This window comes from Pseudorca crassidens, chromosome 7 (assembly GCF_039906515.1).
Source record: "Pseudorca crassidens isolate mPseCra1 chromosome 7, mPseCra1.hap1, whole genome shotgun sequence".
Taxonomy (NCBI): Eukaryota; Metazoa; Chordata; class Mammalia; order Artiodactyla; family Delphinidae; genus Pseudorca; species Pseudorca crassidens.
Genome location: NC_090302.1, coordinates 112,414,206 through 112,430,206, shown reverse-complemented (window position 1 = coordinate 112,430,206; position 16,001 = coordinate 112,414,206). Strand labels below are relative to the sequence as shown.

General features: G+C 35.0%; 1 long non-coding RNA gene across 1 annotated transcript in view; it reads left to right on the top strand.

Moving 5' to 3' along the window:
- LOC137228226 (uncharacterized) overlaps positions 1-16,001 on the top strand; it is an 81,200-nt gene that overhangs the window by 35,888 nt on the left and 29,311 nt on the right. The window lies entirely within an intron of this gene.

Here is a 16,001-nt window from a genome sequence, read left to right as displayed (position 1 = left end):
TGTTTCTTAGCTATGTCCACTGAGAAGGTAGTAACATATCAGTAGCAGTGAGCACATCTAACACTCCAGTCTTGGTGTCTAAATGCCCTTCTACAATGAATGGAACTAGGGCTTCTTGGAGGATGATCCGATACCAGGGCTGGGATAAGCAATGTAGAAGATAAACTCATAACATCTTTTTGACCAAAAACTAAGAAAATGCTTAAAAGTAATTGTTATATAACAAAATTGCAAAGAAGTTAGCTTGACAGGGATACTTCTGGCAAAATAGGGAAAATTTTGTATTCCAAAAAAATGATTATAGGAAAGAACTATAAATTCTTGAATACACTATTCCCTAGCACTTTAATATTAATAATTTTAATGTAGTGTGACTCAACTCATAGAATAAAATAAATATCCATGAGTCCACATTGGTATAAAGAGATAATTGGATAATCACATTCTTTTTTTAAAAAATTATTTATTTATTATTTTTTTGGCTGTGTTGGGTCTTCGTTTCTGTGCGAGAACTTTCTCTAGTTGCAGCGAGTGGGGGCCACTCTTCATCGCGGTACGTGGGCCTCTCACTGTTGCGGCCTCTCTTGTTGCGGAGCACAGGCTCCAGACGTGCAAGCTCAGTAGTTGTGGCTCACGGGTCTAGTTGCCCCGTGGCATGTGGGATCTTCCCAGACCAGGGCTCAAACCCGTGTCCCCCGCATTGGCAGGCAGACTCCCAACCACTGCGCCACCAGGGAAGCCCCAATCACATTCTTTTTAATAGAATAATGTTGGAAAAGAAGATGTGAGATGTCAAATGTCACTGTGAATAACCACAGATTATGACATATTTCTCCAAGTATTAATTTAGCATCTTCTATAACCATCATTATTTTGTAAAATGATAACTCAAAATTTTCTTTTTAAAATAAAGAAATTCTATTTTCTTATTATATAATAATAGAAAATAAAAATATAACAAAATATAAAAGAAAATTAATAACAATATAAAATGAACTCAGATTCAAATTTGAAATTATTTTCAAAGTATGTATATTACTCAATGCCTCTCTGAACATTCTTTGTAACCAATAATTTGCTGTACACCTGAAACTAACACAATGTTGGAAATCAACTATACTCCAATAAAATTAAAAGTTAAAGAATTCCCAACAATTATAGTCATTAAACAAACACACATAATTTTAAGTTATATGAGTTTGATTTTTAATTGACAAAGAATAGAAAACGTTATAAACACCATGGTGTAATCTTGCAATAATAGCAAATATAAAACTTATTAAAAAGTTTTTTCTCTTATGCCTGAAATAAATTGCTCTTTTATATACTTCTTGGATTATACTTTAACAACATGCTTTCATTCTGATTATTGACTGCCTACTTAAAATTTTTAACATGCAAATATCTACAGCCACTGTAAATATTATAAATTCTTTATAGATTTTTGCTTTTATTATAAAGTAATCACAGTTATAGGGATGAAATTTCCTTTCCTGTGGTGTTTGTAAATAATAGTAATTTATTGAGATTTTTTAAAGGTCATAATTTCTTTCCAACTCAAGCCATTTTTTGGTATATATTCATCTCAACACTTAAGGAATTATACCTGGAGCTTCTATTTACATAGAAATAAGTTTATAATAATTCTTTGCAAAATGTTGTTAAAGTATAATCCAAAGCATGTTGTTGATGTATAATCCAAGAAGTATATAATAGAACAATTTATTTTATTTCAGGCATAAGAGAAAAAAACTTTTTAATGAGTTTTATATTTGCTATTATTGCAAGATTACACCACAGTGTTTATAATGTTTTCTATTCTTTGTCAATTAAAAATCAAACTTACGGATTTTCAAACTTGAATGGAGAAGAATGGTTTGATTTTATTTAAAGTTCTCAAAATGAGGCTGCTCGCCATTTTGTAGTAAATAGGGGACATTTTCAAAAAAGATTCAAAGGCTTAAAAAGTATTAAGTACTTTACGGTGTTGGATAGCCAACAAATTCAGGAACTTTCTGCATAACTGTAAGCTGATGTGAATAGTTTGTTAAATATAATGGATTCACCTAAGAAAGAAAGCTAAGACACATGACATGTATCTATTCTCTTATTCTCACTCATATTTTTTTGTGGGTTTTTTTTTTTACCATTATTCATTGTGCATCTAATTTTCAAAATCTTTCCTCAGAATAATAGTTAAGATTGGTAGAAAAGTTTTCTCTGAATGCAATTTATAATTCCCCTAGCTCAATCTCATCTGATTATCTTTAGTTCTTTTGTATAGTTAATCAACTTGAGCTCTTTAAAAGAGCTAGTGAATGAGTATGATATATGATCCTCAGTGTTATAAACCTGTTTTCCCCTGAAAGCACATTTCCATATGTGGATGGATTCCTGGTTAATTCAAAATTATAAAAGCAAAGCTGAATTTTAAGTGCTTAGGTTTATTCATTTATTTTTAATTTATTTTAAAAATCAAGGATACATTAAAATAATGGCACGTGCTAAATTTCACTTAGTGGATAGCTTTGGAGGAATGTATTATGAACAAATGTGGAAGTTCAGAGAACTTGTGTCTTCAGAAAGTATATGGAAATTAATAAATAAGTGTAATAATTAATATGAATGCATGTGGCAGAATTTTTTTCTAAAATGTCCAGAATTTAAAATCATGGGCCTTAGTTTCAGACATACTTGGGTTTAAATCATAACTCAACCATTTAGAGACTCTCATGACTGATGGCGAATTTCTTAACCTCTTTAAACTTTATCTGTCTCATCTGAAGCAATACTTACTAAACCTTAGAGAATTACTTTAAATAATTAATGAGGTAAAGTCTTTAGCATATAAAGGAATGCTTCCTTTATTCAACAAATGTTTACTGAATGCCAGTTTCAGACACTTTTCCTAGCTCTAAGTATATTGAAAGAGCAAAAGAGACACAATTTTTGCTCTTTTTAAAATTTTACCACAGACACCAGGATCAGGTATTTTGCAACTGAGGGCAATCGAACCTTTACGAAACAAACAATTCCAATATGATTTAATATATTCTAGGTCATAAAAGTTTAATCCTTAAAACTTAGGAAGATATAAGAAAAAGTTAGATATAAATTGATTTCTAGAGATGCATAATTTTAAAGAATTATAAAATAGAATAATCTACTGTTTGGTAAAGTGTTACATGTACAACAATTAAAACTTGCTCCAGGAAGATATAGTTGTAATCAAGGATTCAATCTACACATTCTATCAACATATTTCCTAAATCAACAAGTTAAGCAAGAAGAAAAAACAATTAATAATAAACTTAGAAATAGCATTCAGTAAAATTCAGCTGAGCAGGAAAAAAAGAAAACTAAATAGAAAGTTAAAAAGTCCTTTAAATAAAATGTAAAAAAAATGGTTTAAGTAAAAACCCAGCAGCAAATATCATAATAAAGTTTGTAACTGTAAATTTTTATTTACTTCTTTATATGTTTTTATGAAAATCAAGGGTAAGGTATAAATAACTTAATTTCCTTCTAATACCACAAATTCAACATATAAATAAGAATGTGGCTCTAATTAAAATTCAGTAGTGATATTTTGTCAGGAAAAGGCATGGGAGAATTGTATAAAATCCCATAAAGCTATACATGGAAGCTTGATTTCTGAGCATAGCTAAGGATATAAGAAAAATAGAAAAAGGACTTGATTACAAGGAATGAGACTATATTATCAATGTGTTTCAATAAAATATTGGAATAGATCAAATAGATCAGTGAAATTTAATATATGGGAGATATACATATTCATATCCCTGTTTAATGAGAATTTAATATATGAAAAAAGTGGTATTTCAATTCAATAACAAAACTTTGTAGTCAATTTGCCTTTGTTACAACTAGCTATGTGTCTGTATTAAAATAAACTAGTTGATTTGGGACCCTACTTTACATATTTAGACATACTTGACTACATGTAATGTAAAAATCCTTAAATTAAAAGTAAAATTTACAAATATTAGTTTGAAAAATACTTGACATGCATTTGAGAAATAGATAATATTTTTTTAATTGCTAAGGAAAGGACAATCCAAAGAAAAATCACAAAATTATGAAGAGATAATTCAAAGAGGTACAAATCCTAATTCCTAAAATAAAACTTGAAAAGTGCTCAGTCTAATTTTTAGTCAAAGAAATACCAATAAGGTAGCAATTAGCTTTTGTTTCTAATTCTCAGAGTGGTAAATATTTTAAGTTATAACACCCACTACTGATGGGGATGTGAGGAAAGTCTACTACAAAATGTCTAATGGAATTGTGATTTGTCACATCTTTTGGCATACTTAATCATAATTGTTACCAATTAAAATAAAAATAAAACCTACCATTCAACATGAAATCCAAATACTTGGTAGTATTCTTTGAAAATAAGAGTTCTAGTAAGTAACAGTATATGTACCCAGTTGTTCAATATAGGACTTTTAAAAAATTTTTATTGGGGTATAGTCGATTTACAATGTTGTGTAAGTTTCAGGTGTACAGCAAAGTGAGTCAGTTATACATATACATATATCCACTCTTTTTTAGATTCTTTTCCCATACAGGCCATTACAGAGTATTGAGTAGAGCTCTCTGTGCTATGAAGTAGGTAGTATTGTTTAAGCTAGTAGAAAATAGCTTTAAAAAAAGGTATCAGTAGGTGATTTTTTTTTTTTTAGAATATTGTGTTACTCTATTCCAACGGATGTCTTGAGGCCAAAACAAATAAACAATACATATAGATATATATTAGGTGAACTGGAGAAATCTCCATTATTTATAATTAGTGAGAAATGCAAGGAAGGTGCCCTGATGATGACTCATTAGAATCTGACCTTCATTTGGTCAATATTGATACCAATCTCCAACACAGTTTACTTTGTATTTATAACAGATACATGTTTATGCCTGTATATATGTGTGTATGTATAGTCATTTTTATTCATTCAACAAATATGTCTGAAGAACTTCTGTGCTGAACACTATTGTAGCTTCTGAGATAAAGGAAAACAATCCCTGCCTTCCTGGCTTCAGTTAGATGGGGTTGGGTACCATGGGAGACAACAGAACAACATGTGACTGTGGAGTGCAGGATGGCTGTAGTTGTTTAATGGTGAGAGACAACACATCCATGCCGGGTATGCTGTCTTCCATCTCTGGTTCTCATGTCAATTCTTAAGTGCTCTTGCAAGTGACATTTCTACATCTGCAGTCTCATTAACTCATCTTTTTAGAACAGTATTCTCTACAGGTCAGTTTTCAAGGCAACCTGCCCATTGTCTGGTTTGTGAATCTGAATTGGGTCTCACTGCTCCCAGCCAAGAAAACTAGCCATGTCCATTATTTTTGTAGGAAGATGTTATAAGGGTCAAAGTCTGAGAGCATTTGTACAGTTATAATATTGCAAAATTGAAAAAAGGTTTCATATTATAGACTCTCTCTGACTTTTGAGATGTCTCATGTAAATTAAGGTGAATGCACAGGCTGAGAAAGCTTTCTCCTCACTATGCATTCTTCTCTGACTGGGATGAGAATATTCTTATCTTTGGGTAGAAAGCAAAAACTACAAAAAAAAAAGTCAGTAATAAAACCAACATGTATGAGAAAATTTGATTAATATAAAATTAGAAAAAATATTTTTATAATGAATTAAAATTATGAAAAGATGTACATCTTTATGTGAACATTTATGAATATATGAGTCAGCGAAATAGAAATGATGGTTACTCTGTTAAGATGATATGGAATTTCATGGGCTTTTGAACTTTTAAAATATTTTCTACATTGATCAATTTTGATAACTTAAATATTAAAAAATTCAAAGTAACAGAAATATGCTTATAGGATATTTGCTAAACAAAATTCATACCTGTGTTGTATTATATAGGATATAAGGTATAATACACACTATTTTTAAATACTAAGGAATCATTTATATATAAATGATATATAGGTATCTATGACAGAGTAGAAACTCTAATACATTCTCCAAAATAGAATTTTTATGAGCTAGTTTTGCTGACCACAGTGGTGTAAATATGAGTAAAGAATGACAAGGAGATAAATTATAAATAATGGAATGAGATTATAAATCAATCCTGAGTAAAGGGAAAATAACAGAATATATATTAAATAATAAAACAGTTCATTGACTAAACCAGCAAATATTTAGGAAAGTACACTCCTGTTTGAAGAGTGCAAACTTGAAAAAGTTTTTGGAGGATGATTTGGAAGTATACAGTAAATGGCCTAAATATTTTGATGGAGCTAGAGTTGCCAGAATTTCTTCCTAAGCTAATAATTAAAAATATCTCGAATTATTTGGCTATTAGGATGTTTCAACATATATATAATAAATTTAGTAATGTACTAGAATGTTGATTTAAAACATAGTATATTTATATGATGCAATAAATATGTCCATTTAAATATCTTAATGTGTACAAGAATCAGTGCTAGTATAAGTACATGGTCAAAAATTTTAACAAGTTACAAAATATATTTTGTTAATATATGAACTCATATTTATCTCTAACAGAATAGACTTAGAGGTATAACAATAATTAGTATTATCTGTTTGTATCTGGGTAGCTTACTAACAGTTAGCTGGCAGGGTGCAGGCCTGGGTTCACCCCAGGGCATGAGACACAGGGAAATAGGGAACTATTTCTGGGCACTAGAAACCTGATAACTTACTGGGTCCCTGTCTTGAGTGATTTTTCTTCTTTTCCATTATGGTTTATTACAGAATATCGAATACAGATCCCTGTGCTATACAGTAGGAACTTGTTGTTTATCCATCCTATATATGCTGGTTTGCCCCAGACTCCCACTGCATCCTCCCCCACACCCCTCCTCCTTGGCAACCACAAGTCTGTTCTCTATGTCTGTCATCTGTTTCTCCTTCAGAGATAGGTTCATTTGTGTCATATTATAGATTCCACATATAAGCAATAGAATATGGTATTTGTCTTTCTCTTTCTGACTTACTTAACTTAGTATGATAATCTCTAGTTGCATCCATGTTGCTGCAAAAGACATCATTGCGTTCTTTTTTATGGCTGAGTAGTATTCCATTATATACATGTACCACTTCTTTTTTTAACATCTTTATTGGAGTATAATTGCTTTACAATGGTGTGTTAGTTTCTGCTTTATAACAAAGTGAATCAGTTATACATATACATATATCCCCATATCTCTTCCCTCTTGCGTCTCCCTCCCGCCCACCCTCCCTATCCCACCCTTCTAGGTGGTCACAAAGCACCGAGCTGATCGCCCTGTGCTATGAAGCTGCTTCCCACTAGCTATGTCTTTTACGTTTGGTAGTGTATGTATGTCCATGCCACTCCCTCACTTTGTCACAGCTTACCCTTCCCCTCCCCATATCCTCAAGTCCATTCTCTAGTAGGTCTGTGTCTTTATTCCTGTCTTGCCCCAAGGTCCCTCATGATCATTTCTATTTTTTTAGATTCCATATATATGTGTTAGCATACAGTATTTGTTTTTCTCTTTCTGACTTACTTCAATTCTGTAATGACATACTCTAGGTCCATCCACCGCACTACAAATAACTCAATTTCGTTTCTTCTTATGGCGGAGTAATATTCCATTGTATATATGTGCCACATCTTCTTTATCCATTCATCTGTTGATGGACACTTAGGTTGCTTCCATGTCCTTGCTATTGTAAATAGAGCTGCAATGAACATTGTGGTACATGACTCTTTTTGAATTATGGTTTTCTCAGGGTATATGCCCAGTAGTGGGATTGCTGGGGTCATGTGATAGTTTTATTTTTACTTCTTTAAGGAACCTCCATACTGTTCTCCATAGTGGCTGTATCAATTTACATTCCCACCAACAGGGCAAGAGGGTTCCCTTTTCTCCACACCCTCTCCAGCATTTATTGTTTCTAGATTTTTTGATGATGGCCATTCTGACTGGTGTGAGATATCCCATTGTAGTTTTGATTTGCATTTCTCTAATGATTAATGATGTTGAGCATTCTTTCATGTGTTTGCTGGCAATCTGTATACCTTCTTTGGAGAAATGTCTGTTTAGGTCTTCTGCCTATTTTTGGATTGGGCTGTTCATTTTTTGTTATTGAGCTGCATGAGTTGCTTGTATGTTTTGGAGATTAATCCTCCGTCAGTTGCTTCATTTGCAAATATTTTCTCCCATTCTGAGGGTTGTCTTTTCGTCTTGTTTATGGTTTCCTTTGCTGTGCAAAAGCTTTTAAGTTTCATTAGGTCCCATTTATTTATTTTTGTTTTAATTTCCCTTTCTCTAGGAGGTGGGTTAAAAAGGATCTTGCTGTGATTTATGTCATAGAGTGTTCTGGCTATGTTCTCCTCTAAGAGTTTGATAGTGTCTGGCCTTACATTTAGGTCTTTAATCAATTTTCAGTTTATTTTTGTGTATGGTGTTAGGGAGTGTTCTAATTTAATTATTTTACATGTAGCTGTCCAGTTTTCCCAGCACCACTTATTGAAGAGGCTGTCTTTTCTCCACTGTATATTCCTGCCACCTTTATCAAAGATAAGGTGACCATATGTGCGTGGATTTATCTCTGGGCTTTCTATCCTGTTCCATTGATCTATATTTCTGTTTTTGTGCCAGTACCATACTGTCTTAATTACTGTAGCTGTGTAGTATAGTCTGAAGTCAGGGAGCCTGATTCCTCCAACTCTGTTTTTCTTTCTCAAGATTGCTTTGGCTATTTGGGGTCTTTTGTGTTTCCATACAAATTGTGAAATTTTTTGTTTTAGTTCTGAGAAAAATGCCATTGGTAGTTTGATAGGGATTGCATTGAATCTGTAGATTGCTTTGGGTAGTATAGTCACTTTCACAGTATTGATTCTTCCAGCCCAAGAACACGGTATACCTCTCCATGTACTTGTATCATCTTTAATTTCTTTCATCAGTGTCTTATAATTTTCTGCATACAGGTCCTTTGTCTCCTTAGGTAGGTTAATTCCTAGATATTTTATTCTTTTTGTTGCAATGGCAAATGGGAGTGTTTTCTTAATTTCACTTTCAGATTTTTCATCATTAGTGTATAGGAATGCCAGAGATTTCTATGCATTAATTTTGTATCCTGCTGCTTTACCAAATTCATTGATTAGCTCTAGTAGTTTTCTGGTAGCATCTTTAGGATTCTCTATGTATAGTATCATGTCATCTGCAAACATTGACAGCTTAACTTCTTCTTTTGATTTGGAATCCTTTTATTTCTTTTTCTTCTCTGATTGTTGTGGCTAAAACTTCCAAAACTATGTTGAATAATAGTGATAAGAGTGGGCAACCTTGTCTTGTTCCTGATCTTAGTGGAAATGGTTTTAGTTTTTCACCATTTAGGATGATGTTGGCTGTGGGTTTGTCATATATGGCCTTTATTATGTTGAGGTAATTTCCCTCTATGCCTAGTTTCTGGAGGGCTTTTATCATAAATGGGTGTTGAATATTGTCGAAATCTTTTTCTGCATCTATTGAGATGATCATATGGTTTTTTTCCTTCAGTTTTGTTAATATGGTTTATCACATTGATTTATGTATATTGAAGAATCCTTGCATTCCTGGGGTAAATCCCACTTCATCATAGTTTATGATCCTTTTAATGTGATGCTGGATTCTCTTTGCTAGTATTTTGTTGAGGATTTTTGCATCTATGTTCATCAGTGATATTGGCCTGTAGTTTTCTTTCTTTGTGACATCTTTGTCTGGTTTTGGTATCAGGGTGATGGTGGCCTCCAAGAATGACTTTGGGAGTGTTCCTCCCTGTGCTATATTTTGGAAGAGTTTGAGAAGGATAGTTTTTTTCTCTTCTCTAAATGTTTGATAGAATTCACCTGTGAAGCCATCTGGTCCTGGGCTTTTGTTTGTTGGAAGATTTTTAATCACAGTCTCAATTTCAGTGTTTGTGATTGGTCTGTTCATATTTTCTATTTCTCCCTGGTTTAGTCTCAGAAGGTTGTGCTTTTCTAAGAATTTGTCCATTTCTTCCAGGTTGTCCATTTTACTGGCAGAGAGTTGCTTGTAGAAATCTCTCATGATCCTTTGTATTTCTGCAGTGTCAGTTGTTACTTCTCCTTTTTCATTTCTAATTCTATTGATTTGAGTCTTCTTTTTTTTTTTTTTTTCGGTATGCAGGCCTCTCACTGTTGTGGCCTCTCCCATTGAGGAGCACAGGCTCCAGGCGCGCAGGCTCAGCGGCCATGGCTCACGGGCCGAGCCGCTCCGCAGCATGTGGGATCTTCCCGGACCAGGGCACGAACCCGTGTCCCCTGCATCGGCAGGCGGACTCTCAATCACTGTTCCACCAGGGAAGCCCTCCCTTTCTTTTTTGATGAGTCTGGCTAATGGTTTATCAATTTTGTTTATATTCTCAGTGAACCAGCTTTTAGTTTTATTGATTTTTGCTATTGTTTCCTTCATTTCTTTTTCATTTATTTCTGATCTGACCTTTATAATTTCTTTCCTTCTGCTAACTTTGGGGGTTTTGTGTTCTTCTTTCTCTAATTGCTTTAGGTGTAAGGGTAGGCTGTTTATTTAAGATGTTTCTTGTTTCTTGAGGTAGGATTTTATTGCTATAAATTTCTTGGTACTGCTTTTGCTGAATCCCATAGGTTTTGGGTCATCGTGTTTTCATTGTCATTTGTTTCTAGGTATTTTTTGATTTCCTCTTTGATTTCCTCAGTGATCTCTTGGTTTTTATGTAGTGTATTTTTTAGCCTCCATGTGTTTGTATTTTTTACAGATTTTTTTCCTGTAATTGATATCTAGTCTCATAGCATTCTTGTCGGGAAAGATCCTTGATATAATTTCAATTTTCTTAAATTTACCTGGTCTTGATTTGTGACCCAAGATATGATCTATCCTGCAGAATCTTCCATGAGCACTTGAGAAGAAAGTGTATTCTGTTGTTTTTGGATGGAATGTCCTATAATTATCAATTAGGTCCATCTTCTTTAATGTATCATTTAAAACTCTTGTTTCCTCATTTATTTTTATTTTTGATGATCTGTCCATTGATGAAAGTGCAGTGTTAAAGTCCCCTACTATGATTGTGTTACTGTTGATTTCCTCTTTTATGGCTGTTAGCATTTGCCTTATGTATTGAGGTGCTCCTATGTTGGGTGCATAAATATTTACAATTGTTATACCTTCTTCTTGGATTGATCCTGTGATCATTATGTAGTGTCCTTCTTTGTCTCCTGTAATTGTCTTTATTTAAAACTCTATTTTGTCTGATATGAGAATTGCTACTCCAGCTTTCTTTTGATTTCCATTTTCATGGAATATCTTTTTCCATCCCCTCACTTTCAGTCTGTATGTGTCCCTAGGTCTGAAGTGGGTCTCTTGTAGACAGCATATATATGGGTCTTGTTTTTGTATTCATTCAGCCAGTCTATGTCTTTTGGTTGGAGCATTTAATCCATTTACATTTAAGGTAATCATCAGTATGTATGTTCTTGTTACCATTTTCTTAATTGTTTTGGGTTTGTTATTGTAGGTCTTTTCTTTCTCTTGTGTTTCCTGCCTAGTGAAGTTCCTTTAGCGTTTGTTGTAAAGCTGGTTTGGTGGTGCTGAATTCTCTTAGGTTTTGCTTGTCTGTAAAGGCTTTAATTTCTCCATCAAATCTGAATGAGATCCTTGCTGGGTAGGGTAATCTTGGCTGTAGGTTTTTCCCTTTTATCACTTTAAATGTGTCCTGCGACCCCCTACTGGCTTGCAGAGTTTCTGCTGAAAGATCAGCTGTTAACCTTATGGGGATTCCCTTGTATATTATTTGTTGTTTTCCCTTGTTGCTTTTAATATGTTTTCTTTGTATTTAATTTTTGATAGTTTAATTAATATGTGTCTTGGTGTGTTTCTCCGTGGATTTATCCTGTATGGGACTCTCTGCACTTCCTGGACTTGATTAACTATTTCCTTTCCCATATTAGGGAAGATTTCAACTATAATCTCTTCAAATATTTTCTCAGTCCCTTTCTTTTTCTCTTCTTCTTCTGGGACCCTTGTAATTCAAATGTTGGTGTGTTTAATGTTGCCTCAGCGGTCTCTATGAATAGCCTCAATTCTTTTCATTCTTTATTCTACTTTGCAGTAGTCATTTCCACTATTTTACCTTCCAGGTCACTTATCCATTCTTCTGCCACAGTTATTTTGCAATTGATGCCTTCTAGAGAATTTTTAATTTCATTTATTGTGTTGTTCATCATTGTTTGCTTGCTCTTTAGTTCTTCTAGGTCTTTGTTAAATGTTTCTTTTATTTTCTCCATTCTATTTCCAAGATTTTAGATCATCTTTACTATCATTAGTCTGAATTCTTTTTCAGGTAGACTGCCTATTTCCTCTTCATTTGTTTAGTCTGGTTGATTTTTACCTTGCTCCTTCATCTGCTGTGTGTTTCTCTGTCTTCTCATTTTCTTAACCTGCTGTTTTTAGGGTCTCCTTTTTGCAGGCTGCAGGTTCATAGTTTCTGTTGTTTTTGGTGTCTGACCCCAGTAGCTAAGGTTGGTTCAGTGGGTTGTGTAGGCTTCCTGGTGGAGGTTACTGGTGCCTGTGTTCTGGTGGATAAGGCTGGATCTTGTCTTTCTGATGGGCAGGACCACGTCCGGTCGTGTGTTTTGGGGTGTCTGTGACCTTATTATGATTTTAGGCAGCCTCTCTGCTAATGGGTGGTGTTGTATTCCTGTCTTGCTAGTTGTTTGGCATAGGGTGTCCAGCACTGTAGCTTGCTGGTTGTTGAGTGGAGTTTGGCCTTAGCGTTGAGATGTGCAGCCTGGCAGTAGCGGGCTACACAGGCTCCCGGGAGAGGAGGTGTAGATATTGACCTGTGGTTGCACACAGGCTTCTTGTTGGCTGCAGCAGCAGTCTTAGCATTTCATGCCCATCTCTGGTGTCCGCGCTGATAGCCATGGCTCGCCCCCACCTCTGGAGCTCATTTAGGCGGTGCTCTGAATCCCCTCTCCTTGCACACCGCAAAACAGTGGTCTCTTGCCTCTCCGCCGGGTCCAGACTTTTTCTCAGACTCCCTCCCAGCTAGCTGTGGTGTGCTAGCCCCCTTCAGACTGTGTTCACTCAGCCAACCCCAGTCATCTCCCTGGGGTCTGACCTCTGAAGCCCCAAGCCTCACCTCCCAGCCCCCAACCTCCCTGGCAGTTAAGCAGACAAGTCTCTCAGGCTGGTGAGTGCTGGTTGGCACCGATCCTCTGTGTGGAAATCTCTCCACTTTGCCCTCTGCACCCCTGTTGCTGCGCTCTCCTCTGTAGCTCCGAAGCTTCTCCCCTGCCACCCACTGTCTCCACCAGTGAAGGGGCTTCCTAGTGTGTGGAAACTTTTCCTCCTTCACAGCTCCCTCCCAGAGGGGCAGGTCCCATCCCTGTTCCTTTGTCTCTATTTTTCCTTTTTTCTTTGCCCTACCCAGGTATGTGGGGAGTTTCTTGCCATTTGGGAGGTCTTCTGCCAGCATTCAGTAGGTGTTCTGTAGGAGTTGTTCCACATGTAGATGTATTTCTGATGTATTTGTTGGGAGGAAGGTGATCTCTACGTCTTACTCCTCTGCCATCTTGAAGGTCCCCTCCTCAGAGTATACTTTGAAACCCCCAGTTTTTGCTCAGAAAGACAATATTCTATAAAACTGCAGTATTATTGTTATGATAAATAACTACAAGAATAAATGAAACAGAGCAAAGAAATGGGGAGTCAATGATATAGCCGCTGTATTCTGTTAGGGATGATCAACAGCTTATCCAGGCTATTCTCTGTAGTCAAAAGGAGTCATCGAGGCTTAATATCCATCTCTGATTGTGGAACTCAGACTTTGCTGCATCTTTGTGAGCTCAAGCAGGCAAACCTAAAGCAACCCATACTATTGACATTATGTGAAGTGTCACTATGACATTCATTGGGTGAGTCAGGTGGCAGTAGACTACATCGTGTGGACTGCCTACTGTGTCCCTTTGGTTGTGTTAGCAGGTTTATTTGCATCATCTTATTTAATTATCACAGATTTCCATAGATAATCATCCACTTTAAGCCTATACTTCATAAGCTTATACTTATGGAAACTTATAGCCTCATGCAGTTAAGAGGCCTTGGATTTGAACACTGGACTACTTGACGCAAATATCTAATATCCATTCATTGATTGTGATTCTTTTTTCAAGGAAAACATATTCCTAGGTGGGCTGAGAATCTGGAATACTGTAATTAGAGCCCACCATTTCGTTTTTGTGTGGTTTGGGAAAGACAATTTCTTAGGCTATTTAGAAACCACCTCTTACCATAATTTTGAGAAATTACATAGAAGTCAGTGAAATGGTAGTGAGATAGATAATAGTTATATCAAAAGAAGAAAAGAAAGGAAAAGGAAATTGTATGTATCGGGTTGAATTGTGTCCCCCCCCCCCCACAATGTTTCTCTCTACCTAGAACCTCAGAATGTGACCTTATTTGGAAGCATGGCCTTTGCAGATGTAACTAGTTGAGGGTCTCAAGAAGAAATCGTAGCAGGCCCCCGATCCAATGACTGGTGATGTCTTTAGGAGGGAAAGGAGAGGAGGATTTGTACACAGAGACCCAGGGGAGAGGCCACAGAGAGATTGCACTTATGCTGCCATAAATTAAAATATGCCAGGAGATTCTCTCCTGGAGCCTTCAGAGGGAGCATGGCCATGCTGACAGCTTGAATTCAGACTTCTGGCCTCCAGAACTGTGGGAGAATAAATTCCTGTTGTTGTAAGCCACTCAGTTTGTGGTCATTTGTTATGATAGCCCTAGGAAATGAATACATCATAGAAATTATTTTATCCCATACAATTTTGGGATTGTTTTAGTGCAACAGGTAAAAATTGAGATAAGAAAAATGTGCTACTTTTGATGAAACCATACAAATAGGTTTATTTTAAATGACCTTATGAATAAAGTTGTCTACACACATGTGTATAGCTGTGAAAAAAAATTACAACACAATGATTTTTGAAAGTTTAACATTAATTTAACAGGCACAGCAGCTACACTCGTGATGCATATTAATTGCTAAGATGTTCCTTATGTGGACTCAGTCTTAACTTTAAGCCAGCTTGGATGGATGGATAGATAGATAGATGGATTAAGTAAGATATAACCAACACCATTAACAAGCTTATCTACTCTATGTATGCTTTTAGCAGTATAAATATATATATATATATATATATATATATAGACACACACACGTGTGTATATACATATATCTGTTTGTATATATATGTGTGTGTGTGTATGTATATAATATGAATGACAGGTAGGTAATCAACTGGGACAAGTTTGTTGATTGTGCAGGTTAGATGTTATTTAATCAGTAGACTTATTGATTTTTAGTTGGCTTATTCTATCACTTATTAAATGAGATGGGTTAAGGGCTTTTTTGTGATGGGAAATTTGTCCATTTCACCTTCCATTTTTTCTTTACATGTTTTGGAAGGTAAGGTATTAAGTATATACAGAGTGTGGATTGAGATATCTTTCTGCAAATTTGAATGCTTTATTCCTATGAAATGTTTCTCTGTCTCAAGTTATATTTCCTTAGGACCGTTTTGGCTGTCATTGAAATAGTTACACTGCTTTCTTTTGGCTAATGTTTTAAATGTTGTCTTTCTTATTCTTTGTTGAACTTTCTGTTTACTTAGCTTTAAGTGGTGACTCACATAAGCCTCATATAGTTGCTTTATATTTTTTAGTCCAGCCTGATAATCTTATTATTTTATTTTCTATTAACTTGCTAATCATCTATTCTTTGATTATCTTTGTTAATCATTATAAAGATGACCAGTTCCTTGAGATATCTCAATAAAATTATCATTTTTACCATCTAAATATGAAGGCATCTTTGAATTCTTAAAATTGATGACCTTTTTGTGCTCTTTGCATTACTGTTGTAATGGACTTATTTCAAGAAATATTTTAAATTCTTTAAGACATTACTG